The sequence below is a fragment of the Peromyscus californicus genome, unplaced genomic scaffold, assembly GCF_007827085.1.
Source record: "Peromyscus californicus insignis strain IS unplaced genomic scaffold, ASM782708v3 Scaffold_23__1_contigs__length_62951481, whole genome shotgun sequence".
NCBI classification, from domain to species: Eukaryota; Metazoa; Chordata; class Mammalia; order Rodentia; family Cricetidae; genus Peromyscus; species Peromyscus californicus.
The window spans coordinates 35,694,562-35,721,998 of record NW_026294534.1 but is presented as its reverse complement, the minus strand read 5'-3'; positions in this window follow the sequence as shown (position 1 = coordinate 35,721,998).

The window sequence follows — 27,437 nt, the reverse complement described above, 5'->3', positions numbered from 1 at the left end:
TATGAATGCCACCTTTTAAAGTGGGAATATCTGTGTTAGTGATGTAAATAATACCAGCAGCTCTTTTATGACTCTTTAAATCTGTAAGCTGAACTCCTGCAAGGAAAATATGTCTTATTCATGTAATGAAAATATTTGCTTATGTAGTCTTAAATTTCTCATTTGTGTGTGACTCATGAAAATAGACAAGTCATTCAGCTCTGCTCCTAAATAAAAGCACCACATTACAATAATCTTCTTTCCCGGTAGTGAAAAATGTTGACAATTTCAAGTCTCTCCTACTCTAGTTGCAAAAATTAAAAAGGGGGCTATGCTGATATAATAGCATGAAAATCTGTGACCAAGCACGGGCTGGGATTTTAGGCTCAAAGACAGAACAACTTAATGAGACAGGAGCCACACAAGAGCTTTCTTTACTTGTTTCCAACCCCGAGGAAAGTTACAGGTAGATCTATGGCAACATTTAAAAGACTCCAAGTCAGTGCAATTTCCCCCGGGATAACCACGTTCTCTTCCAGCTTCCCACCTATGGCCAAGCCCTCAGCGCTCTTGCTCCATGGATGAGAGGACAAGTCTGCCTAGAACCAAGATTTTAGTCAGTTTGACTCACAAAGCCCAATTCTTGGCACATGAAGTAACAGCATCTTTAGTGAGGAGGAAATGAAGCTTCTAAGTATCTTGTCTTTTTTTTTTTTTTTTTTTTTTTGCTTGCTTGCTTTGCTTTTGAGACAGCATCTTCCTTTGTTGCCCCAGGGACTCATTTATTACGTGGTCCAGGTGGCCTTCAAACCTACAGCAATCTTCCTGCTGCAGCCTCCCAGGTGCTGGGATCTATCTCATGGTTGCTGGGATTCCAGGTCGGAGTTACCACTCCTGGCTTCCAAATTCCTTCTCTTCCCAATGATGTAGGGTTTTTGATTAATTACCACATGCGAAGTGTACTTGAGACTCAGGGTTTGGATACAGGTAGACAGACAGGAAGGCAGGCAGGCAGACAGGCGGTTTGGCCTGAGGCATGGAGAAGTAAAATGAGAAGGAGCCGTAGGGAAATAATGGAGAAGAGTACAGCTGATGGCCATGTTTAGAATGCTGTGGAAGAAATAGCACCATGCCAACTGAAGGAATATTGGGCAAAGACACCACTTCTTGCCTCCTGCCTGCAGAGGAGCATGAAAGGTCTTCACAGTTCCCCCAACCCTCTCTGGAGAGGCATAAAGGGACTTTGAGAGAGATTATGGAGAGGAACATGGACTACATCGTGGGGGGACTTTGGTTTCCAAACTCATGTTTAGAAGGATGGAATCTGATAATGTACCCAATATTGGTCTGTGTCAGGTGACTCGATAGGCCTCTCTCCTCTTAGTATCTGAAGTCCAGAAAGCAGATGGAAACATTGGACCATGACAAGGACATTCACTTTTCTCTGGCAGCTTCTAGCTGGTAGTAGCTTAGAGCACAGGCTGCCTGCTTCGCATCCTGGATCTGCCACTCATTAGCTGCCTGACCTGGGTCGAGTTATTCATTTTCCCCATGTCTAAAGTAACGATAGGGTTATTATGACAGTTTAAGATAATTTTTATAGGATGCTTGAAAAGGTGCCTGCACGCATTAACCCCCCAATGGTCTCATTAATGTGAGTTGTCGCTGGCGAGGAACAGGGCACACACTTGAAGAGGATCCTCACCAAAAGAGATAATTTATGCCCGAAGGAAATTAGAGCATCCACTATAATCAAGTATAGCTCACTGCCCGGGGCCGAACACATGCCTTGAAGGAAATGAACCCATCTTGCTGGCCTGGCACACATGAGCACAGACCTTGTGGATGTGTGACCTCTGTACAGAAACAGGGCTGAGGAACCCCTCCCCCATCACTTAAGCCCTTCTGCCTACTGTCTTCCCCTGACTTCGCAGCCAAGCTTTATCACCCCGCTTCTCAACACTACACTGGTACGTGCCCCCAGAACTGCCTGTGTCTAATCAACAAGCCAACAGAATCATTCTCTGAACAATGTTTGCCTTTCTGCCTTGCCCATTCGTTTGTTCTTTAGCTCTGTGATGCTGTTCCTTTTTTCCCCCTCTTTCTGGGTCCTTGAAATGCTGTATGTTTATGGTCCCAGACTTGCCTCTTTCGTTTCTCCTTTGCTCCCAGTTTATGACGTCACTTGCTACCCATGAAGGCAAACATATCTGAGTCTTGAATTCGGATTATTTTGAATGTATTTGTGTACAAAATTATATGTTTCACTGTCTGACATGTCGCTTCTTATTGTGGTCCTCCACAGACAATGTATCTTAAGTGGAGATCATCTTCATTTTTCACTCCCATGCCTAAAATACTCCAATTGTTTGACAAAGAACCTCAAGTCAGAACTTGGTGAGTTATCCAGAATGCCTACCCCTCTACCCCTAGAAACATCAAGAGCAGTGAGTCCTCCTTTTCAGTATCATGCCTATCTACCTTCTTCTCTTTAGTCCCACCCTGCATCCCTCTTTTAAGCCCTCATTGGTCCCTGCCAAGACCACTGCAAACATTTCTCACACTGGTCCTGAGGTAGGCTATTCTCCATTTTTTTTTTTTTTGTCAGAGAGATTTCCCCACAATGTAAATCTGAGACAAAGCTTGATATTTAGCTGGCCCTGATGGATCCCTGTTCCTTGCAGGAAAGGGTTTTAGGTTGAAGGAGGAGTTTATCTTGCAAAGCTCTTGTGGCCAATATCTCACTCTCTAATTCTCACCCTGTTCCTCATAAATCAATTGCTGCAGCTCTGTCTTGCTGCTATGTGACAAGACTTTTCTTGGGGAGATGTAACACACACACACATCTAGTTATCTCAAGTAGGGAATCCATGACAGACCAAAGTTCCACCAAAATCTAACTTGGTGAACCAATTGAGTTTTACTGGTGTTACTTACAGGACTATAGGTGACGAGTTACTTACAGGAGGAGAGATTACTTGAGGACAGTTGCATCACCAGAGCCTACCCCAGCATGGGTGGCGACAATTCACAAAAGCTGGGAACCTGGGACACACTGCACAGCCTGCAGGCAGCTCAGCAAGCTGCAAAATGTGTTTTCCAGGTAGTTCAGTTGGTCTGTGCCTCTTCCAAGCCGCCCCGCTGGTTGCAACTTGTCTTGTCTGAGAGGGACTCTCAGCGCTCTTTATCGTTTACTCCTGGGAGGGAGGGGCCTAGTGAATCTGGTCAGTTTCAGGGACTTCCTGAAGCTATTTTGAGTTGTTTAGCTTCTAGCTTAAGGAGCTTCCTTACAGGATAAAATATTTGTGGAATATCTCAGAGGACTTTGGTACACAACAGTTTCTCACATCTTTCTATGTTCATGTGTCTTCTTTTTTGTATATGCTATTTCATTTTTTAGAATGTTTTCCCCATGCTAATCTGTGTGTGTGTGTGTGTGTGTGTGTGTGTGTGTGTGTGTGTGTGTATGTGAGTGTGTGTGTGTGAGTGTGTGTGTGTGTGTGTGGTTTTACAATAGTTAGTATTATCTTAGGATAATACTCTTTGCTGAGTAAATGAATGAATGAAAAAGGCTTAATGCAGATGAATGCATCTGTGAAGAACCTGGCTCTTTAATGTAGAAGACCAGCAAGCCTCCTCCTCTCTTTAATGCCATGGGTACTCAGTGGGTACGACCAGATATAGATGCTTTTAGCTTACACACACCCTTTTCATCTGCACGTTTTTATGCTTCCCATTAGGTCTTTTTCTTATGAGCAAAAAACTTCCTCCAGTATCTCAGTACACTCAGTCTTTATGGTTAAGCACTCCTTCGTGATTTGCCGTGCTTCCTCTGATAATAGGAAGGAGACACACACTCACCTGATGTGAATTATAGACGATCAAAATCTGACTTTCATAGACGCGGTCTCACTTATTGTGTATTCAATCATGATTCCACAAGTCCATCTATTAATTTTTGACAAATGGGATAAAGTCTAGGCACGGTGAGGACTGTCCCTGTGTGTCTATTGTTTGGGAGAGAGACTTAGCTGCTCTAGAGTATTTATGCCCTTCTCATCTCTCCTCAGACGTCAGGCATACAGCATCACTTCCCCAATGCAAGCTGACACCTTTCCCTGTTGACTTCTGCACTGATTGGCCACGAAATAGACACTGTTCTCTCCTCTCTGTAGACTTCCTCTTGATGGTGCCACAGGAAGAAAAGTGGGTCTTTGAGAACTCCTTAGTTTTGGAAGCTGCCTTATTTGCTGTCAGGAGAATCATACGATGGCTTCAGATCAAGATTCGGTGCCCTTAAAATCTGTTTCTTAGCTTTTCTTCTAGGTGGGGATCCCTAGCTGCCCTCCGAGGCTCCAGGAATGAAAGTAAATTGGCTCTCTCCCATTTTCTCCTGATCAGATTTACAAACAGTGTGACTTATCTTTTTCATGAAAAACAAACAAATAACCCCCACCCCTCCAACACATATAACCCACAAGGCTTTTTTTGTGCCGTACATTGGAAGCTTAGCTTCATGCTGAAAAATACATATTTTTAGGCTGAATCAACCTGATTCTCAGACAGCAAGTACTGCCTAAGTTCCGAGACCATGTTGAAACGTTTTAGTTGTTAAGGACTGAGAGTGTTACCAGCATTCAGAAAGTACAAGGCAAAGCTCTAACGTTTTGTAGTCTTTGTAATGTATATGGATACATATACATGTAATGTATATGCATATTATACACACATATATGTGTTCACATTGTTGTAGGATACACATACATGTATATTATATACATATATATTCACCTTGTTGTAGGATACATGGTACGGAAATAATATATACAAATAGAAATATACATTATATTATAATGATGTTTTCTTTCTCAAGAAAGTCTTTTACATTAGAATTTACTTTAGAATTTTTAATGATATATACTTGTCTTCTAGTATTTGCAGATTTGCATGTCATTAGATGCTTGATTTGTTTTCCAATTGATACAACAGCCGCATTAAATTTATTTCATTTGTTTCCGTTACAGACATTTTTGGACTTGTTTCTAGTCTCCTGTAGGCTTTCAAAATCTCCTTCATCTTTTATCATTCTGCTTCCTTAACCAACATTAATTGAGTGTTATTTGATAATTAAGTTCTTTATTTCTGTTAGTCTAGTGATTGTCACTTAATCAAAATTAATTCATTTATTATGTATAATAAATTAACCTCTTTGTAAGACAATACTAAGATTACAAAAAAATTTTATTTCAGATCACCCCAAGATAAATTTTGTGCCATTTCATTAAAATTTTACAAGCTTACAAATTTGGAACAGTTTTATGGAAACAATATTTTTTTGACATAGTTTGCTATCTTTGCTTCCAATAATGCCTTTAATCAATGAATCTTTCATTCATTCTCATAGTGCTGTTTTTACTTTTCTTAAATTATTGTATTTTTCATATAACTCTCTGGTAGTTTCTCCTTTAAAATTTGAAAATATTACTGTTGCTGTTGGTTGCCTTTCAGAACTTGGCGGCAAGACTTTATTACTGAAGCACCAGACACTTCCATCACGGGGCATGGAGAAATCAAGCTGTTACTGATCTGTAAGCCTCCTCCCTGAGGCCTAGCTCTTATTGTCTCAGACAGTGCTAAGCAAGCTGCCAGGGGAGAAAAGGAATGAGTCCTACCCATCTGTAAATCCTGTGAAATACAGTAATGAGTGTCCTGGCAAGATGTGCCTGATGCCACAATGGCACTAATATGTTAGGTGTAACCAACAACTAGCTGTCTGGTAGACTTAAAGCTCAGTCAATTAAAGGAAACACATGCCTGGTACTGTTAACCTAACCAAGCAGACATGGCTAGAGAGGAAATAGGCCCTAGAGGAGAACATATTATTAACATTTTGTCAAATTAATATAGTATTTAACTTCCTTCTAAATACCTTATCCTTGCCCATAGACAAAGGCAGCTCTCACTTCTCATCAAATAAATGTTTTGCCACAAAGAAGAACAATTACAGAGAATCACAACTGGTCAAAGAATATAGAGTAAAGTGACTGTAACGAGTCTTTCTCTGCCCCTCCAGCCAGCTCCCAAATAATGACACAGAGACGTGTTATTAGTTATGAAAGCTCAGCCTATAGCTTAGGCTTGTTCCTGACTAGTTCTTAGAACTTTAATTAACCCATTTCTATTAATCTATGTTCTATCACGTAGAGTTACCTCTCTTCCATCTTCATACCTTTCTTTCCTTGCCGTGTCTCCAGGCTTCTCCTTCCTCTTCCTTTCTCCTCCTCTTCCTGCCCCGACCTCTAGACTACCTATTCCTGTTCAGCTCTTTATTAAACCAATCACAGCAATGTAACTTTCCACACTGTACAAATATCCCATAAGTGACTGTGGGGTGCTCTGCCCCAAATGGGACATCTCTAAGTCTCTTTACTCAAGACTCAGGAAACGTTGTGGAAGAAAATGCAGGCAATTGTGTGTGAGCCAGAGGGCCAGAAGGACTGGTTTGTGGCAGTGCCTTCTCAACAGGACAGGGATTTTATACTCTTGAACACTCAACAATATGGTTTCCTGTACAAGGTTTGCACAAGACCACACCAAGCAGCATTCTAACATGGCCAGAGGAAAGGTTCACAAGGCCCCACCCCAACAAGAGCTACATTCAATCCATGGCTGCTGAGGGAGAAAAAGTCAGTTTTCTTTAGGGCTAAGGCCCCTTATTGATCACCCAAGCCTAAGTGGACAGCCCTAAGACCATGTACATACAGGTCACACCAATTGGACTCAGTGGATTGTATGTGTATGTGTGTATATAAAATAATAAAAGAAGATATGACTCTTCAAGAGTTTTGTGGTAGGTAGGAGCGGTGATGGTATTACAAGAAGAATTGGAGTGGTGGAAATAATACAAATACAGTGTATTTATGTCTGAAATTCGAAAACAATAATTTGTAAGTAAGAAAAATCTGAAAATCTTTTCCTCTTTGTTGTTTCAAATAATATAGTTCTTAATGTAAAACTCAAATACAGTAAAGTGTACATTTTAAATACTCAGCTAAATAAATTTTTTGTATATAAACACACACACATATAAAGAAATGCAGACTCTTTTAACCACCACCTACATCAAAGTATGAAAATGTCAAACACCTCTTCAGACTTCTTTCTTCTCCTGGTTAATTCCTTCCCAAATTACTGTTTTGACCTCTGTCTATAGATGTATGTCACCTTCATAGCAATGAAATCGTAACCTATGCACAGTACTTTTTGGACAGTGGTATTTCACTGTCTGTGGATTTGGTTAACTATAGTCAACTGTGTTTTAAAATATAAAACAACAAAACCTAATATATTTTGAGAGGGAGGGTGAGAGGAACTGTGACAGACACACACACACATCATATTCACATAGCTTTTTATTATGACATGTAGTTGTGATTGTTCTGTTTGTATTAGTCATTGTTGAAAATTTCTTACTGTCCTTAAATATAATTTTGAGTTTATCACTGTTATGTATACAAAGGAGAAAGCAGAATGTTTGGTATTATTCCTGTTTTTGGCATCTGTGGAATGTCCTGGAACTTACCCCTGAGGATCAGGGAAGACTACTCTAGCCTTCTTTGTTCAACTTCTGTAAGATTCATTTTTGCTATGGTTCAGTCTGTTCCCACTGTCCTGCAGTATTGTACTGTATGATCTTCCATAATTTACTCCTATATTGTTTATAGATTTGGGATCGCTCATAGTTTGGGGATTTTATGAGTAAAGCTGCTAAGAACTTCTTTGTGTATTTCTTGTTGAGAACATAAGCCTTGTATTCTGTGGGGTATATTGGTAGGCGTGAAATTACTGGTTTACAGGAGGCATGTATACATGCTTAGTTATAGTAGACGCAGCCAAACAGCATTCCAAATTTGCTACAGGAATTTACATTCGTAGATGCAATAAACAAGAGTTTAAGTTGTGTTCTCTCTCTTGCCAACACTTGGCACTGTTGGCTTTGTTAGGTTTGGCCAGTCTGATAGGGGATGCAGAAGGACTCCATGCAGCATTTATCTGTATTCTGCTGCCTAAGGGCTCTGGAACGTCTTCATGTATTCTTATTGATTAGTTGGATATTCTCTTATGCAAGGTTTCCATCCATAGGCTTTTCTCATTTTCAGCTGGGCTATTTTTAATTACTGGTTCATAGAATCACAAAGAGTTACTTTGTTAATAAAAAGTATTTGAGGGAGATAATACAATTCTAGACTGAAACATTTTTCTCTTTGCGTACTGATTATCTGAAGGTATTGAATTTGGGCTTTCATTTATTTCTTGGTGAGAAGTTAGCTGAAGGTTTTGTCATCATTATTGTTCTTATGTTGGTGGTCAGTATTAATAGTCTCTGTCTCTGTCTCTGTCTCTGTCTCTGTCTCTCTCTCTCTCTCTCTCACACACACACACACACACACACACACACACGGAATGAAATACAGGAGTTGCTGTATTGTAGGCAGGCACTCTACTCCTGAGCTACACGTCCAGCCTTCTCATTTTGTCTTTAAGGTCATCTTTTGGTTTTATCATTATTAATATTTCACAGGTTCTATAGGTCAGCGTCTCTCTGCTTCATTTTAGTAGGAAATCACTATTCCTTTTGAATCAAAGATTTCTTTGCTAATTTTCTTGAGCAATATTATCTTTTTTTGTTCAGTTCCTCTAATTAGGTTTGTTTAGACTTTTTGATTCTATCCTCCCTTTGTTTAAACCTCTTTTCTGATCTTCTAGCTCTATAAATAATTTTTCTGTATTTCTACTAATTCATATTTTTTCATCTCTCAGTTCACTGATCTGAATATATTTAGGACTGTGTATTCTTCAGTTTGTCTTTGGAAAAATCTTGTGTCCAAACTTTTTACAATTTTCCCTGTGTTTTTATTTTATTTAATTTTATTTCCAAAACATACCTCTAGAAATTTCAGTCTTTACTTTTCTGTTTCTTTCTCTCCTCTCCCTCCTCCCTTCTCCTCCTCTCTCCCTTCCACTCCTCCCCGTCTTTTTTTTTTCCTCCCCTCCCCTCTGTTCCCTCTCCTCCCACATACCCTCCTTTTTTGTTTGGAACAAGGTCTTATTATTTTGAGTCTTGAACTCTTAGGTTAAGTGATTCTCCTGTCATTCCCCTAGAGGGACAACAGGCACACATCACTTTTTTTTTTTTTAAAGACATTTGCTTCCAATAAGCCGATACCCAAAGAGCTTCAAAGTCTAAATTTTCAATGCCTGTTGATTTCAAGGTGATGTTATCATGCATGTTTGCTGATATTTAATTTTAAACTCACACAAGTTGATTTAGAATCAAGGAAGTCCGCAATTATATATGAGGTTGCATTTGTTGGGAGACGCTTCTGCTGAAAGTCCTAGGTACCATGCTTTCTGCCTTTTCTAAAAAGTACGTCCTCAGAAGATGCAAAGCCATTTTTATTATTCTTTTTGTTAAATATTACCTAGAATCACATTGGTTTTCATGATTTTATCACTCTGGAGTTCAGCTTTCATGTTAGAAGTTCAAGACTCGGCCTCCCAGGCACACAGAGACAAAACTGACTCTGTCTTTAGCATTTATGCTGTCTGACTCTGCCCATGGCTGCATGCTCCATTTCCCTGTGTTTTCCCTTCTTTTATGTGAGCCTTCCAACAAATTATATTCCCTCTGCCATAACAGAGATATTCTTGCATTTTCCCCCAGAGAGATTAAGGAAGACACCAATCTTCCTCCAGATGATGCTTTAAAACAGTGCTCTGTGGAGCTCTCTGAGGTGAGTTGGAGCTGGTGGTGGTTGCACTGACGATGAAGGAGATGACTGAAGTAAAAATAGATAAGACTTAGAGATGTTAAATAAATTTTATTAGGCATGGACATAAAGCTGATGTAATGGCTAAAGATGCATGGTACATTGTTTTAAAAGTCAATGAAACCCTGCTATTTTTGCATATCATTTATGTTGTCTCATGCTTTTCAGTTCTTTAAGTGGTATAGAAGAGGACAGAAACACATTGCTCTTCTAGTGAGCAAGATGAACTCTGGATGCCATATTTACGTCCTTTTTAGTAGAGCATGTGGAAAGGGAGCTAATCTCTCTGGGTTTGTCATAATGATAAAATAACCTTTCAAATGACAACTACAAATTAAGTATTCACAGATGGTAGCTGAATATAAAAATTAAGTATAGAATAAAGAAGCATAATTTTAATTTTTAAAAGAATTTGCTTTAAGATCATGAAATGTTTGATAAACAACTGGAGGTATGAAAAAAATGAGGTGAGTAGAAAAGTTACTTGACAGGTGCCTAGGTTCAGCTGTTAAGCTCATTTAGGATGTCTTTATCTTCTTAGAACAGCTAGAGAAACACAGCAGCATCTAAGCTTTTATGCCGCTGACTGAACCAGTTGGACTGATATTTGGAGAGAAATCAGCAACAGCAAAAGTGGTCTGCCTCAAGAGAGTGTGTCTGTGAGTCTATGTGAGTATATACAAAATATGTGTGTGTGTGTGTGTGTGTGTGAGAGAGAGAGAGAGAGAGAGAGAGAGAGAGAGAGAGAGAGAGAGAGAGAGAGAGAGAGAGAGGAAAAGAGAGAGAGGAAGAGAGAGAGAGAGAGAGAGAGAGAGAGAGAACACATATGCATGCACATTTACTTGTGTGTACACATTTACTTGTGTGTGCACATTTACTGGTGTGTACTGAGGATACTAGAGGGTCTGACCTTGGCCTTTATAATTCCATTTTTACCATGCTATACCCTGAGTTTCTTTTACAGAGTTCTTTGTACTTGTAAGACCATAATCAAAAAATAATTATTTGAGGGATTTCTAGAATCAAGTCCCAACTATTGTTTTGTGAAGTCTTGATTAAAGAGGCTACTTCAATACTTGTGTGGAGTTACAATCTATGTGGAGTTAACTGAAATATTTCATCCAGAAACTGGACATTTTGGTTTCTCAAGTTTATTAAGTTTTTTGAGGGGGATATTCAAATATAAATCAAAGGACACATCAAAGAACATCATTTTCCCCCATAGGAAATAAGTCTAAACTCATGGCAGAAACGCTGGAAAGCAAAAATTGTTTTATGAGTATAAATTAGACCTAGGATCATTGTTAGAGTCAATTATATAGCTATATGACTTAAGAAAGAGGATATGGGAAAATAATATGTCCTGCTTAGAAAAAAAAAAGATAAATGCACTTCCCAGGAAGAGACAAAGGACTACTAATGAGTATACAGGGAAAGCTATTTGTTATAGAGTCAGAATTAATATGCCAAGAGAGTGAAACCACAAAAATCACGCTATAAAATTATCAGGCAAACTGGTTTGTCAGCTCACTGTGAAGGGGGCTGTGGTGAACATCTGCTTTCAACAAAAAAGGCAAATATCAAGGCTCCAACAATTCCAGGCATGCTCCCAAGAAGTAACTCAGCTCAAGCTAATTCATGTTAGATGCGCATTTCCAGTTGCTGCTGGAATTCCAGGCAGTGCGCTGATTTGGTCAACAAATGGAGAGCATGACAGATCAGACACAATCAGACTAATTTCATCTTCCCCTGGATGCTCAGGAAGGTAAATGACTCTAAAGGCCTGAGGGGATGCTCTTGGATGCATTTCAAAACGACACGCAGTGGAAAGAGATTGTCCGCAAGACAGTACAGATCTTGTGGGCCTTAACTTTAGTGCTGTTTCCAATACTTTAAAGACTGGCGATTCTGGAATAGTGAGCAAGGGCAGAACTCCTCAGAAAGGGAGAGTAAATCTGTAGTTCTCCCAGGGAGTCAAGGCAGGATTTATAGAGGGAGAATGGAAAAAGAATTTTGTTGAAAGACAACTCGTCTATGTTGTTTGGTAGGTTTTGAAGTGCCTAGTGAGTGCTTGACAGATATTAGGGGCTATGTTGAATATGATCAATTTTTACTTAAGATCCTCTGCCATTTTCTAGAGAATCTTCTATGGTGTGCTGTGGAAAATTGAAAGATAAAAACTGCCTTTTGTAAGGTATCTGATACACATGGTTCTGAATACAAATTAGGTTTATGTGACTTAGCAACAATCATGCAGTATTCGGAGTGGTAGAATCATGCAGAATACAATATAAAAAAATTCTCATTGTGTGTGGCCACTTCTGAGTTCTTTACTGTAGTAGTATTTGGTGTCTGTGGTGGTCTGCCCATTTGATAGCTCTAATGAATAGATAGATGGTCCTTTTCCAATGTGATTTCCAGTTCTTCCCATCAGGGTTTGGGGTCTGTTTTCCACTCTTTAATTGTGGCCTGTCTGTGGGACTTGCTTCAGTTCGCAGAATGGTATGGGATAATGGTGTGTCTGTTCCATGCCTAGACCTCAAAATATCTTGCACATTTTAAAATTTGTTTTTGCTTTTGGAACCCTGCCTGCGCTGGCCACAGAAAACACACATACATCATCTCAACTGCCATAGACCAGCTAGTCCCCAGCCAGCAATGAGCAGAATCATACAGCAGACCCACAGAGTAAGCAGAAGAGAATGATTAGATTATTGTTGGGTGTCATGTGTTTTGTTGGTTGTACATCATTACTATGGAAACAGAAACTAGCAACAGTGCTTGATTTTAGAAATCTGTGGGTGTTGCGAGGCAGTTATGTCAGAGGTGACTGAGTTTGACAGGTCAGCTTTCTAGCGTTCTAGTTTTGATTTCTGTGATAAGGCACTTTGACCAAAAGCCATTTGGGAAGAGAAAGGGAGGCTTTCTCTGGCTTACACTTCCAGGCGAAAGACCATCGTTGAGGACCTAAAGCAGGAGTTTGAAGCAGCAGTCGTGGAGGAGGCCGGCTTGCTGGGGTCTCCCTCAGGCTCGTGTTTTGCTAGCTTTGTTACATAGCTCTAGACTGTCTGTCCGTGAAATGACGTTACTCACAGTGGTCTGGGGCCTCCTGCATCCGTTTACAATCAAGATAATCCCACGCAGACACACTTACAAACCCGATAAAGTCTGAGACTCCTTTTTGGGTGATTCTAGGTTGTGCCATGTTGACGGTACTAACTAGGCCAGCCAGCATTCTGTAACGGCTGAGATTACGATGGCTTCCTGATCCCCAGATTCTTGAACCCACGGATTCTATTGTCAGTATCCTAACAGTTCCCTTTCTGGAAACTGGTAAAACATGGGCTCTTCTGAAATGTTTCGTTAGTATTTTGATACATACCATCACTGGAAGCTCAGTATGAATCCATTCCTCTAGTGATTTTGTGAGTTTGAGGCAACTAATTTCTAGGCTTCAAATGCCTCTTTGCTTAATGTAGCTATGTTGATTTCCATTTCAATGGGTACAGCTATCATTGTACCCATTGTTCCTTTCGAAAATCCGTACTGACTTCCTGAAGTCTCTGGACAGAAGGCAGTTAAAGGAAACTGCATCCATGGTACAATTCTCCCACATCACATCCACTACTCTCCTCATGTTAAAGGGCGTTCTTTCTAAAACTATTTCTGGGAATTTTCACACAAAGCTTCAACCTTTCATTTATTAATTTATTCACATTAAATTATTATTTTATTACATAAATTATTAATGTATGCACATGTGTTTAGAGCTTATAAATTGCCACGAATGGTTTTGGACACCTTCATAGAAAAGGCCAATACAACTCCTAAATTTTTAGCAATTCTTAGTGAAAAAAGATTAAAAAAATAAGAAAAATGTATAAGTCAAATACTTTCATAAAATAATCCTGTAACACAAATTGCTAAAAGGTCTTATTAATTAAAAAAAAAAAAAACCCAGAGCCAGATATTGAGGTGAAAATCAGAGAAACAGAACAAGCCACGGCCAACTCCTCATCAGATCCTGTTTCCACGAATTCTCAGACTGAAAGCCTCTGTGTCCTCACCCCTGAGGGTCTCAGTTGAACTCCTCGAAAGCCTCTAGTTCCTTGTCCTCACGCCTTATATACCCTTCTGCTTCCTGTCACCACTTCCTGGGATTAAAAGTGTATGTGTGTCCTTCACAAGCAAAGACATGAGATCTCAAGTGCTGGGATTAAAGGTGTGGGCCACCACGCCAGGCTCTGTTCCCAGTGTGGCCTTGGACTCCAGAGACCCAGATGAATCTCTGCCTCCCTAGTGATAGGATTAAAGATGGGTGTGCCACCACTGTCTGGCCTCTATATCTAATCTAGTGGTTGGCTCTGTCTTCTGATCCCCAGATAAGTTTATTAGGGTACACTATTAAGGTATACAATATATTGGGGTGCTCAATATATCACCACACAATCCATGGTACAAAGAAGACAAAGAGTCCTTTAATGAGTTTTTTTTTTTTTTTTTTTTTTTTTTTTTTTTTTTTCTGAGACAGGGCTTCTCTGTGTAGCTTTGCGCCTTTCCTGGATCTCGCTCTGTAGACCAGGCTGGCCTGAAACTCACAAAGATCCGCCTGCCTCTGCCTCCCAAGTGCTGGGATTAAAGGCGTGTGCCACCACCACCCGGCTTTAGTGAGTTATTTTAGTAGCAGTGAGTATTTATGAAGGAGCTCACTGAAGCAGCAGCGACATTATGTGCTGAACCCTGAATGTAGGGTGCTAGCCACTTAAAACATTATGTGGAGATAACTGTAGGTAAAGGGAACAGGAAGTACTGGACCCTAATTTTGAAGAGTTTGATGTATTTGAGGAAATGGAGGAAGGCGGACTGGAGAGGGGAGTGGAGTGGGGACAAGGGAGGCTACTTTGATGAGATGCCTTTTGATGACTTTCAGGTACTTAACATAACTGCAAAAATGTTACCTTGTAGACTTCCTACTTGATAGTTCTTGCTCCTGCTGATTGCTCCAAAAGCAAACTATGACATCAATCACTGGAGAGTCATTATCCCATTGTTCCCAAATCCTGGCTTTATTGCCCGTTTGTTTTCTGAATCAAAAATGGTCTGATTCAGTATTTGACACCTTGGGCTTTCTGCCACGCCCGCTCTGTTCTCTGTAGTCCCAAATCTTTATCTTCCTTCTCTTTTACATTCTCATTTCTTTAGAGGAAGAAAATATCCCATTTCAGTTGGAAGAAAAACATCCAAATGAAAGTTTTAAATTTAAAATGAATAGGTTCTTGATAGTGGGTGGCTAAAATACCAAAGATATGCAAACAGACCCTTGAAAGGCTACTCCTTCTTTGAATAACCATCTACTGCTTAGGATTTTCTCCCATGGATCATTTGATGTTGTTTCCCCCAACCTGTCTTATTATTATGCAGCCTGTTTGGTTCTTCTGCTACAGTTCTTTTGCATCTCAAAACTATACTCATGGATGATGCATGGGGATGTACTTAATTTCCTGCCTGAGTGTCAGCCTGGCTCTCCAGAGTTGCTTAGAAACTGTTCTTTCATCTGGCTTCTTACTTCCCAGAACCCAAATAATTGAACCCCAAAAATCTGATCTCAGTACATCATGATGACTGAATGTGGCCTCTGACCTAGGAACTCATTATTGGTTATCTTGTCTTCCTATTTTATCTTGGGAACTGTTGGTAATATTAATAAAAGGCATTGAAACTTGGGGGACTTTGCAGGGAGTTGGCCTCTCATTGTTAGTTTTAGGTGGCATATATACAGCTTGTCTTGGAGGCTTAGTTGGCAAGCTGACTGTGTTGATCTTGAGTGGCTGTGAGAATCCTGCTTGATGCACCGAGTTATTATTAACATTATCGCAATTGTTTTTAGTGGAAAATAGGGGAGTTTTTTGTTAAATAGAAGAATTTAGAGAGGCAGTTAGTGACAAACCAAATGCCATCCTCCTATGAAGATTCCCATGGCTCAGTATCATGTTGACTTTGCAAAAAGGCATGGATTCTGCAACATCATTTTCTAAATGTGTTTGTGTCGTTAAATGTGGCCTGCGCTAATGTCTGAATGGCTGTACAGAGAATGACTGAGACCATTTTATGTGACAAGAGCTGCTTTTAGGAGTAGCAGAGTTACGATCTGAAAGCAGCTACCAGTTTTCTAATTGCATCCTTGCCTAATGTACACTGTGCGTAATGAGTGGAGTGAGACAACTTCAAAAGAGGTTTTTAAAGTTTGGGGTTTTTTTTGTACTAAGAAACGAGTAAGCCTCTTAAGACATATTTGACTTAAAATACTGTAACCTTTAGGACTGTGACATTTCCCCCATCAATCTCTTTGGGAGCAGCAGGAATCCAGGGAAAACCAAAGAAACATTTGTAAAAAAGGCAGATAAAAATCAAGTTAAAGAATTCTTAAAATGCCAAGTTCATGACTTTCAAGGTCTGAAAAATTCCATAGGTATTTTGAATCACCTACAGTAAAAATACAACTCTCTAGGTTGACTCACAGATGTGAGAAGCTCACATGGTCCTCCTCCTCTTTTGTTTTTGGAATTTCTTCCTCTTTAAAGGTTGATTTTAGCCATGCTTTTTGGAACATGCTTGTAATTCCAGCCCATTGGAGTCTGGACCCAGGAGATTGTGGGTTTGAGGCTACTAGAGTCTACATAAAAGTACTGGTCTTAAAAAGCCATAACAAAAGTTTTGTTCCATTTTTGCATGTAATAATTTTTTAATTTAATGTATCAGAGTATTACTAATAGGGTCATGTACTCGTGCATCTTCTCCTATTCTACTTCCTCTTGTGGAATGTTAGTTTAAGATGTGTTACATTCGTTTATGCTGTGGAACATTGGTTTAATGATGCAAAGATGTGCTGCATTCTTTTATGTTGCATTTGTTTAACTCTGTAAAGCTGTGTTACTGCGCCTGTCTGAAACACCTGATTGGTCTAATAAAGGGCTGAACAGTCAGTCAATAGCTAGGCAGGGGAGAAGGATGGTCAGGACTGACAAGCAGAAAGAACAAATGGGAGGAGAAATCTAGGCTCAAGAGAAGAGGGTAGATCGAAAAAAGGAGAAGGAGAAGAGGATGTCAGGTTCCAGCCACACAGCCAGTCACACAGTGAGCCACAGAGTAAGAAGGAAAGAAAGATATATAGAATAACGGAAGGTAAAATGCCAGAGGCAAAATGTAGTTAAAGAGAAACAGAATAATTTAAGTTAGAAAAGCTGGTTAGAAACAAGCCAAGCTAAGGTCGGGTATTTATAAGTAAGAATAAGTCTCCATGTATTTATTTGGGAGCTTGGCCCCTAAAGATTAAAAAGACAAAAACAAAATGAGAACACCAAAACAACTACAACTTTCTGTTCAAACTGTGAAGAAGTTCATCTTTATCAGTCCGATGTTCTCAAATTCTATTATGTGTTCATGGATTATAAACAACATGTAGTATTCTTTTGCATGTTGCTTAAATTTTGTATATTTACAGTATCTCACTACACACACCAGTTTGTTTCTTAAAAATTAATATTTTTGAGATATAGCCATGTTCCCATTTACATGTGTGTGTAGCTCTAGTTGGTTCTAAGTAATTAATATATAATAATCTACTTGTAAAACATTATTATTGATTGATTTTCATTTGTTGAGCATGTATTTTTCTTTTTTTAATTTTGACCATTAAAAAGGTTGCTGCAATGGCCACTTTTGATCATTCTCCTTGTATATGTCTGGAAAAGGTCCTTTAGGTAATATACTTAGAAGCAGATTCCTTGAGTTGTGGAGTTTAGGCACCTATTTTATGAGACATTATCAGAGTACTTCTGTCAATTTGCCTCGACCAGTTCTTCTTGATCAATAAGTTTTTTAATAGTTTATAGTCTGAATTTGAAATGTTGTCAGTCTGATGAGAGAATTGTAGTATTCCTTTATATTAAATTTCATTTCCATGTTTTTCAGTGAAACGAAGTAGCAATGCATATGTTTACTTATCTCAGTGTTGTATTTTATAAATATTCCCTCAGATAATGTCACAAAGACATTCTTTGATATTTTCTTCTGAAAACATTAAGTTTTGATTTTTTGGAATTATAAATGAGAGCTTAATTTTTATGTTATTACCATGTAAATCTTTTTTTTTTTTTTTTTTTTTGGTTTTTTGAGACAGGGTTTCTCTGTAGTTTTGCACCTTTCCTGGAACTCACTTTGTAGACCAGGCTGGCCTCGAACTCACAGAGATCCTCCTGGCTCTGCCTCCCGAGTGCTGGGATTAAAGGCGTGCGCCACCACTGCCCGGCCATGTAAATCATTTTGTGTACATGGTACCAAATATACCAGCATTGAAAAGCACATCTTGCCCCTTCTAATGATTTTCAAATTTCCTTACAGTGTTACCTGTCCACATAATTCTGCTTTTGGAATTTTAGTTATTTTATTTCTCTTTTGTTCATCTTTTACCTAGTATGGGACATCTTAATAACATGTAATAAATATCATCATCACACAGGGCATATCTTCTATGTCACTCTTCAAATATTTCTTTGATATTTTTGTTTTTCTGCTCTTTACAAAAGGGAAACCATGAACTAAATAAATATATATGTTTTTTTTTTTTTGTTTTTTTGTTTTTTTTGGTTTTTCGAGACAGGGTTTCTCTGTGTAGCTTTGCGCCTTTACTGGAACTCACTTGGTAGTCCAGGCTGGCCTTGAACTCACAGAGATCTGCCTGGCTCTGCCTCCCGAGTGCTGGGATTAAAGGCGTGCGAAGCCATCGCCGCCGCCACCGCCGCCGCCACCACCACCCGGCTTAAATAAATATATATGATTAACTCAACGTCATTGATAATCAGGGAAATGAAAATGTATTTTGCATAGTGTCTAAATAATACACATGCATAACAGTGATTTTTTTTATTATAATTTCATTTCATCTACAGAAAACCTTGCTGAATTGAGCTGTATGCAAACTTGAGTCTTCACACCAATGAGCATGGTTTATTTTTTCCATTTGTTTAGTTTTCTTTTATACCATTTATAATGCTTATAATTTTTAATATAAAGATCTTGTATATGTTTTACTAAATTTTTAATAATTTAGTAGTAATAATAAATTTTTAGTAAAATTATTTCTGACAACTTAGAACTTAAAAAAAGATTTTTGAGTAACATTCTCTGGTTGTTACATAGGAATCCTGTTCACTTTTAAAATTCTGATATCTTCTCTAGTAACGTTGCTGATTTTCATTATTTTTAACAGTTTATTTGAGATTTTATACACATATAGTAACATTTGCCTATAATAGTGGATGCTTTGCCCCTTTATTTCTGATTATTATAACTTTAAAAAATGACAACGATTTATTTGTTTTTCATTTGAAATAGCTGGACATCATTTAAAATTTGCAGTTTGGGGGCTCAGAAATGCTACTTCCCAATAAGCTACTTTGGATTTGAGGCTGAGAGCACTGAGGGGAAGAGAGGCAGGGAGGATTTCCTGGCGGTTACTGCATCCAAAGGATGTACTTCCAGAGAAGGGGCAACTGTTGTGAGCCCCCTTCTCATAAGCTCACCAAACAAAGAAGACGAGCTTGTAGAAAAGAAGACTGGAGTTGGCCTAATACACGGAGCCCCACGGAACTTTATCCCAGATTATTCTCTTCTACTTAGGTCTACATACCTTCTTTAGAATTGGATCTACTCCTCTAAAATTTTCTACAGCTGTTACTTCCTGGTCCCTAAAAAAGGTTTATAAACCTCTGAATCTCACTGGGTTATGGGTTGCTCAGTTTCTTACAACGCACTATGTAGTGATGATAAACTTGTACATCTTTTCTCTTGTTAACCTGCCTATTGACTTAATTATTGGGCCCTTGAAAGGGAAGAGAGGTTTTCTTTTACTTCCTATGGTTGAATACAAACAGGAGCAGTTAGCATCCTTGTTTTGGTTCTCATTATAACTGGAATGCTTCTATATTAAATTATAATTTTTTCTTCAGTTGGGCTTTAAAAGAAGTCACTGTCTTCAGCAATACGTGCCACTAGAAGCAATGGAATAATATGGTTGTAAAATGTGTGTATATATGCAGAGTTAGAGTTTACAAAAGTGCAGCTAAGACTCTGTTACTGAAAGAGACACCAAGTGACAAAGAGACACCACCATACCTGACTCAGAGCAAAATTTCTTCAAAGCAGAAATGTTTGAGCTCTTGAAGATGCAGACAAAATTTTCAGGGGAGTTGCCTTTATCTGGCAAGAACAAATAAAGGAGTGCTCACAGACATAACTCCTTCCTCCTGGTCCCAGGTCTCCAGTCAGGGAGGCCCATAAAATGTGTGCAACCAACTCTCATCAAAACACACACCTGTGGTTTGTGTTGCTAATGTTCCTAACATGGGATACTGAATGAGATGGCTGCTTTTGAGACCAGAGGCCTAGGAACAGCCCTTTGCTCCTCCCCATCCTGCCCCTTCTATCTTGAACAATCTCCGCTCCTTCAGGTCATCAGTCACTGGTTCAAAGTCAGGGAGTGGGCCATTCCACAGGAGGAGCCATTGTGTCCACACTCCCTAACTGCCAGGAAGTGTGACAGGAGTTGAGTTCTTTTCAGAGTCCCTTTCAGCTTCAATATTAGTAGGTGGCCTTTGTCTCGAAGGGCAGACACTCCTTCAAAGAAGACGGTTCAGATGCTGAAGGAATGAAAAAAATGGCCTCCCAACACTTCCTTGGAAAAAAGCTTCCAGAAAGTTCTTCCTTCGATTTAGTGAAGGGACACATTTTTCTTTTCTTTTACCTGGAAATTTAGGAACGCTCACTTCATTTTTTTAGGCTCGGTTCAAACTTCAAGCTGACGACACTGATGGAGCCATTAGATTTACAACATGGCATTTAGCTTTGCATATAATTTATGCAAAAAAAAAAAAAAAACCTACCCTGCATACTGAGTGCAAAGTTTACAAGTCACAACAAGATTACTCCAACTGCCAAAATAGAAGCTTGGGGTGCTGTGCCCAAACAATTTTTGCCTTAACCATCATTACCGATAATAATCCGTGGGAGCCAAGCTCAGCTGGCTATTTGGCTGGTTATGTGTGAGGTCGCATGGAATGCCGTTGACTCCTCAGTACTATTATCCCAGTCTTGCCAAGTACCCACAGACGGGCTTTTGTGAGTTGAACAGATCTATGTAATTTGATGTAGCCACTTATGAGTCAGGAGGCACATAAGCTGTCTAATTAAAAATGCCCTTTTACCCAGGCTCTTTTCAGGCCCAAACTGCACTTTCATACAAAGGAATGCATAAATATACATGATAATTGACTCTAATGACAGGAAAAGAATGTGATGAAATGTTTCCTGATAAAATCTAGTCTAGGCATGCAGAGAGGACCAGGACTCCTCTTCAGTCACTGTGATTTACAACCTAAAGGGTAAAATTCTAAAGGGTGAAGTAGTTTTCTCCCAAATGGAGAGTACATGTGTGAAGGCGAGCAGAGACCTTTACAATGTCTCAACAAGGGAAAGCGATCGATGTTCTCTAGATGACAAAGGAATACCCCATTTGACAAGCCTTCCCTACTGGCCTTTCTCACATCCAGTTGATTTTTCAAGTCCTGTTTCAGGGTGCTTGTGGTCCTGATTACACAGCAGTTAGGCTTAGGAGGCATCCTGAAAGGCATATTGTTTCTGGGTTTTCTTCCATTGTTTTTTTTAGTCTCTAGACACACTTTCCCTATTTTTATTATGAATCTGGCAGTCTTGGAGATATGGAATGCAATTACAATGATCAAGGATGTGAGTGTTAGAAAATGAATCTCTGAAACTAGACACAGTTGTTAGAACACAATTACAGAGCCTTCAATGAACATTCCATGCATCTTGGAGGTGGTAACATATGTGGGGACCTCCTTGCATACAGGGCTGTTACATTAATAAAGCTCAGCTCAGCATTCACTAGACAGATTGCTCATCGGATTCCTTATCTTCAAATCATTTGGTGTTGAGCTTTTGACAGAAATAGCCTGTATTTTCTCTGAGAAAGAATTGAAAGGAAAAAAAAATACACAGACAAATAGAACCCAACAAACACATATCCCATCTGATTCAAAACAAGATTTTAGCAATTAAAGAACTCCTCAACAGAACAGATACCCTGAGACTTCAGTAAACAGTAAGCACTCGACAGACTAGTGTTTATGATGCTCATTGTTGGGGATCCAGGCAAAGCCACTCCCTTTACACATTGGACAGATGTGTTCCTCTGTGGCAACTAAAAATGATCTTAGTTAAGGATATGAATTTTTTTGTTACCCAATTTAAAGGATATATGTTTTTAAATAGTCCAAACTGTTTATCAAAATAGATTTCTGAAAGAGGATTATATAGCTGCAGTAGTTTATAATTCTTTCAAAATGTACAACCATTGATGAATATCTCAAATTCAAAGCTCATTCATTTTTATACTGAAGACCCAAGTATGACTTTCACAATGATCTTCTGTGGCTGCTCTCAATTCTGTCACATGCCTCAGCCTGCTTTTCTCACCATTTCTCTCTAACAACGCTGGTAGCTTTGGAAGTAGTGGATGGGGAGGCTGTTAGCTCAAGGTTTCTAGGAAGTGGCTAACATGCCAAGAACATTGGTGGACTTGACTGTGTGGGATGCATGTGCTTTGCAGAATTGTGGTGGGCAGTAGAAGAAGAATGCTTCTTGTGCTGTGGCTAACTCCTCACCTTCCCGCCATTCCCCTTTCCACCTGTCTTCCTGTATCCAGAGCTGAGTGTCTTATCCTTACCTGAGGCACACTTACCAGTAATAGAGAGGGTATGCTAGCTGCATCATATATCAGCCCTCAGCTTGTGTTTAACGGAAGCTAGAGAACGTAAGAATTGGAAAATGGCTAAGGGAAGACTTAGCCTAGAGGATTTCTGTCTTGAGAACTTGGACTCCCCTGCACAGCACATTTCTATCTCAGTTTTCCCTCACTTACTGGATTTCTCTGTCACGTGTTAGGGTTCTCCTGCTCCCACGTTACACGTTGGCGTTCACTGTGGTTTTCCTCATTTCTCATGGTTGTCTTCTGAACACTTTATATCCAAGCTCCCAGACCCCCAAATCTACCTATCAGTCCCTTACACCCATCTAACCAAGTTCACAGACCCCAACACCTCCCTATCCAAGTTTACAGTCCTCAACACCAGTCTATCCAAATTTCCAGTCCTCAACACCCATGCATCCAAATTCTCAGAACCCAACACTTACCTATTCAAGTTCACAGACCCCAGCACCCACCTATCCAAGTCCATAGTCCCCAGCACCCATCTGCCTGCCCGGGGGTATTTTTCTTCACTGGGTCATACCAACTCCAGGGTGGGAACCTTCACCTAGCTCAGGTTCCACTCTACTTTCTCCTAACTGAATTCTTCATCTTGTCCAGGACAAACCTTGATTCCCTTGTGCTATCTTCTGGTGGCTTTCTCTTGAGTACAGCAGGGAGAAAGTACTGGGGGGAAGAGAGCCTAAGGCAGACTTTTCAGTGAGTGAGGAGGGTCCCCAGAAAAATGAGAGGGGGGAAGAACAGAGAAAGTAGGAGTGCTTTGCCTCAGAGTTTGGGTTTCTGATTCCAGGGTTTCCTTGAGCACCATGGGTGCTGGTACTGGGTCCACTCAGTGCCTCTCCCAGTGACTGGAGGTATGTAGTGTAAGAGAGAAGGAGGGCTTGGTGTTTTGGGAGGGAAGGCATAGTGTTTGAGGGTCATGGTCAGCTTTTGGAACTGCAAATTGTACCACAATGACTCCAGAGAAGAAAATATTTAATTTTTTCCCCAGGAGAACCTAAATATAGTATCCCAGTGCTGATGTGGTGGTATCATGATGCTGTCTGTGTTTTTCACTATTTCTGTGTGTAAACTCCCAATTCGTACCAACTAATGCTCATTCAGTTAATTCTCACAGTTCTCTAAGGCAGTCTAACTTCTAATCTCGTTTTTCAAATAAGGAATCAGGGGCAAAGAGAGGGTGGATAATCTGCCCAAAGTATTTGTGTGTAGTAAGTGAAAAGGTAGATGTCCACTGGGTATTATCTGAGTCTCAGGCTCCTCTGTTTCCCCATATGATCTTAATTCTCTCCTTCCCCAGTATTTTTTTAAAAAAATACTTTAGTCTTTCAATCATTCAAGTTGCCATAATTTACAAACCGCATTTATATGCATTATCTTATCCAATAATTCTCCAAGGATGTAGCATAGATGAGTTGATGCTGTCACTTCCACTGACAAATCAGAAAAATGATGCTCACAGACACTGTTATTTAAAACATGGCACATTCATTCTGAAAGCATCTTAAGGAGTTATTCCAGTCCATTCATGCTCTAGGAGATGAAGTCTCAGAAAATGAAATTCTTTCCCAAGTGCCCACACTTAGCTGCTGTGGAACCAGCTACCCTTTGAGCTCACCTTCAGCTGATATCATGGAACTCACCTCAACTTTCGAGCCAGTCAGCTGAGTCACAATTTACTCTTTATAGAATAGGGTTATTTTCGGTTGGATACAGTGGCATGCACCCATAATCCCTGCACTTGGAAGCTATGGCAAGCGGATCACATGTCCAAGGCTGGCTTGGCTTTCTGATAAGGGCCCTGTGTCATAGCTAACTACAATAAGATATTTTCCAGTGTGAACAGTTGCTGTGAGACAGCAAATGATATTAATATGTAACAAACACGTCACAATCCAGAGAAACACTAAACATTAAACAAAAGTCAGGCTTTCCTTCCTTCTCATATCTTTCCTCTCTAAGTTGAGAGGATTGAAGAAAACAGTTTATTCTCTACGGTATGAGTTTCTCCTCATCACGGAGTTATGATATCACAGAAATCCCACGTGCCCTTTCCTCTCTGCTGTCCTTCCTGAACTGGCTTGTTATGTTCTTCTCCGGTCATGCCAGTCACTTAATTCCCAGCTGTCCTCTGTTGCAAGAAGCCTTCAAGCCCATCAGCCCACTTCTGCTTCCAGTGGGCTCGGATTCCAGATTGAATTCTCCAGTCCATCACTTCAGTCCCTCTTGCCATTAGTTTTTAGCACCCTTACCATTCTTTGCTCAGCGAAACTCCAGCCCCAAATCCATCCAAACTGTGGCTTCTTCACTGGCAAGTGAGCTCAGCTGTCAGGGATGTGGAGATGCGTTGGTATCTGGAGCTGCAGCTCATTCTGGCCTCACCTCAGCCAGACCTTCAGTTCTGCACAGCGACGTTCTCAATTTTCATTCCAGGCCCCTCGCAGCTCTTCTGGGTGATTCTCCCATTCCTCAAATTTTCACCCATTGTTTACTGTAATGCTTGCTTCCTACTGTTTGGAGCTGTAGTGTCTCCCCAGAGGCTCATGCTTACAAAGCCTTAGTTTCTAGCTGCTGAAATTACCGGGAACAAGTGGTACATTTTGAGAGATGGAGCCCGGTGGAAGGAAGTTAGGTCACTGAAGAGGTGTACAGCCTTTGGAGGAGAATCGTGACCCTTGACCTTCTTCCTCTCTCTGGTTCTGCTTCCTGGCTGCCGTGAGATGAACCAGCTTACCTTTCTCCCATGGGTCTTCTGTGATGCAGTGCCCTCGCCACGGTCTCAGAGCAATGGGGCCGAGTGTTCACGGACGGAACCCCCTGAACCCACCAGCCCAAACAGCCTTCTCTCCCTTTACGTTGGTTCTTCCAGACATTTTGTTACAGCGGCAGGAAGCTGATTATCACGCTTCCACACTGAGAAAACCAAGGCTGTCTGTTCTCTAATGTCAGCGGCACGCTCAATGTGCGCTAAGTCTTTCATTTATACGTTAATTACGTTTCACTGAAGGGTCATGGGAAACTGTGTACACTTGCCATCTCTCTCTTTGGAACTGATGCAGCTTAGGTTCAGAGATGACTAGGTAGGTAGCTCAAACTAGAGGCCAGAAACCAGTACTGCTCTGTGGGTTAACTCCCAGAGCTGACCTTTTAAGTACCCAAAAGATAGTCTCAGTGTTCTCTCCTAGAAACCACACCTTTGGGTTCATTAATTCTGTCAAATTAGGTTAAAAACCCCCACATAGGTATGAAAAATCACAGCTCTCAACCTTCTCATCTTTAACCCAGTGCTGAGCTGAGCTTTTGGGCACTCACATTTGTATTTCTAAATATCTTGCTGATGCCGTTGCTTACTAAATTGTTTCCTCTATCCAGTTTCAATTGGCTTTCCCCAGACAGCATGAAGATTTAGTCCTGTACATAGCAACACTCCTTTCCTCCACACAGGCAGCATTTTCTGTTGCTTCCTACCTCTCCTGCAGGCTAAATAACCCTGATATACCATGAAAGATAAATGCTAATCATGGCAAAGCCATAGGTACAGTGCAATGAATTTTTCTTCCTGCACACCGTAGTGTAAGACTTAAAACTACGGCCCATAGTTATGTGCTGCCTGAACACTGGTGAAACCAGGAAGGCCACCAATAGCCTAATGATGAGTTCCTCTCAATCCCTGGCTCCACGGATAAGGTCTCCTAACCAAAGGACAGCCCCTAACAAGAGAACCAGCTGCCTTTTCTACCCAAGTCTGAATAACGATTTCAGTTCCTTGACAATCTGTGCATACTGTACAAAACAAGCACATCACCCTCTCTCTTGGGGATCAGGGATCACAGCACTATTGTGATGCCACAAAGCCTGCCTCCTGTGACTCCTTCCCGCTGTTCCCGCTACTCAGGACTGCTTCTCCTGTGATGTCCTGTGGAGTGCACTGTGCTTTCTTGGCCTCTGACTCTCTGTTATAATTACACTGGGGTTGATCTTCTCTCCGATCCTTGGTGCTGGGAACTCATTCCTCCTGCACCAAGGAGTAGGGTAGGAGAGGGCTTATCCTGTTTTGTTTCGCCACAACAATACATCCCACTGGAGTACTATATAAAGAGATTTGTCACCATGCTGGAGGCTGGTGAGGGTCGTTTGGCTGTGTGGTACTCTTGTACTCTAGCAGGAGGACTCATGTGGCGAGAGTAGAGGAACACACACATTCAGGTCTTCTTTCTTTTTGTCATTGTCCCCATCACATGGGTCCTGACCTCATAGCCTTCTCTGTCCCTAATAATCTATCTATTATCATCATGAGCATGGATGCTACGTTTTCAACACATGAGCTTCTGGGAGACACAGCCAAACATACCCGGAGGGGACAGACGCATCTCTATGTTCCTGGTTTCTAGGACTGCTAATGCATTTGGTTTCCTGTGAGCTTTTCTGGGGTGTGGAAATCTTTCTTTCTCTTCATGGTCTTCACTGTTAATTTCCTCTTCTTTGAAAGGGTTTCTGTCAAGGCTGCTCCCTTCTGGCTTGGTTGGTCCCTGTGCCTGCTTCCTAACTGTCGGTTTTTGAGAAATTCTGTGCACCTGAAAATGTTAGTCTCCTATTTACTTGATAGTCTGGCCAGGTTTAGAATTATTGGTTGGAAATTAATTTTCCTTAGAGTTTTGAAGATGTTTTTTCATGTCTATTAGTGCTCAGCACCACTGTTGGGAAATTGAGAACCACTTGGATCCCTGATCCTTCATAAATGATCTGCTTTTCCTATGCGCCGTGGAGAAGAGCCCTTCACCCCC